Genomic DNA, 1,755 nt, shown 5'->3' with positions numbered 1-1,755 from the left:
AAGTCTTGGTCTTCTCCCCCTTTCAGACAGCCCATTCACCAGAGTAAATGTTGGCATTATACATTCCTGAAGTCCTAGAAATATCCTAAAATCCTAGAAATCTCCTGAAATCCCAGAAACATCCTCCAAGTCCTTAATGTCCTAAAATCTGAAAAGATGTCATGAAATCCAAGAAATGCCCAAAAAGTGAGAAATATCCTAAAATCCTGGAAAATGTCTAATTTTACTTGCCTATGCCAAGAAAAAGTTTCGTGTGGTTTCAATAAATGTTGTGGGAATAAAACCAAATGTTTTTTTTACACTAATAATTGTTTTGGCAAAATATAATTTCCAAAAAAATCAAAATATAATTACTCTAAAATCTATTTTCTTGCATTAAAGATAACAAATTTCATTTCTCTTCTTTTTTTTTTTTTTTTTTACTGGTTTCATAGAGATTAATTTTTACCACTTCTTTTTTTTTTGGTATTTTAATATTTAATTAAAAACTGAGTAAAAAAAAACGTTTTGGGGAAAAAAAAGAAGAAAAAAGTTTTAAAAGTTTGCAGTACGGTGGCCGCATAGTCACATGACAGAGCCCGTTCGCTTTCTAAACTGGGAGCGCGTGCTGTACTCCACGGCCTGTCCCGGAGGTAAAAAACCAGGAAATCTTGCTAACACTTTTACTTTGTAGACAGCACGGTAACAAAAACGAACACACCCATCAGGCACTGCCCGTTAAATGACAGTAGTTAGCACACGCAGCTAGCAATGGACTTCACTCGACGACTTTTACCGCTTCGATACTTTTAAAATTAAAAAACATTTTCATTTCTTTTGGATGGACCCGTACGGACTAAGAAAATATAAAAAAAAATCGAGGAATGGACACAGATTTTGGACTTTAGGACAAAGGTAAGGAGTCACCACTTTTTCACGTATTTTGTTTACTACTTCGGTGTTATGTGGAAGACTGTTAGCCCGTGAAAATGTGTACCAATAAACCTGAATTACCCACGATTTCAGTAAAGTTAATTTAACGAATGAATTTTGGAGAATCTAGCAAAACTAACAATGTGTAGTATGTTTATACTGTTAAAAGTTTACGACGCTGAAGTTAGCTTCAGATTCGTCTGTTAAGGGAAAAGTAATTTGTCTTGCTGAGCGACTAATTCTTGTGTATTTGCTCCCCCTATTGTTGTGAAAGCATGTCAAACATTTAAAATAAAGCCTAAACGCTGTCTGAAACCCACTTAAGTGGTTATGAAACCTTTAGTCTGTTTTGTAATTGCAAAAAGGGACATTTGATTGCGTTTATTCACCTGTTAACCACAATGGTCCAGGTCCAGATCATACATTTTTAGACTTATTTGTGTCAGCTCTGGAGTACATTATTCCAAAAATAGTTTTAAATAGTGTCAGATGTGGGAAACTTTTATTTTACTTTTGAAAATCAGAAAAATTTAAGTAGATTTCACTGTGTGTTCACTATCCTTTGTGTGTTAAGATATATAATAAACTATTTTGTTCCATTAGTAGCTCAACACACACTGCTGGATTTTGTAGACTAATGTATGCATTTGAAATAAATGCGTTAACACCTTATTATAACCATGAACCATCTGAAACCAGATTTTTACAGTATGTCTGTCAGCTGTTTCAAATTTTCCAACTGTTCCACAGCTAGGCATGTGTCAGGATGGCCGAGCGGTCTAAGGCGCTGCGTTCAGGTCGCAGTCTCCCCTGGAGGCGTGGGTTCGAATCCCACTTCTGACA

The 1,755-nt window shown here is 35.5% G+C and overlaps 1 non-coding gene across 1 annotated transcript; it reads left to right on the top strand.

The window, feature by feature from the left end:
• The first annotated feature begins 1,672 nt into the window (after positions 1–1,672).
• trnal-cag lies at positions 1,673–1,755 on the top strand. The gene has a single exon. It is a non-coding gene; the product is annotated as a tRNA-Leu (tRNA).

The sequence above is a fragment of the Plectropomus leopardus genome, chromosome 23 (assembly GCF_008729295.1).
Source record: "Plectropomus leopardus isolate mb chromosome 23, YSFRI_Pleo_2.0, whole genome shotgun sequence".
In the NCBI taxonomy this organism is placed as follows: Eukaryota; Metazoa; Chordata; class Actinopteri; order Perciformes; family Serranidae; genus Plectropomus; species Plectropomus leopardus.
Note: the sequence above shows the minus strand (reverse complement) of the source record. Positions and strands in the feature narration are given on the sequence as shown.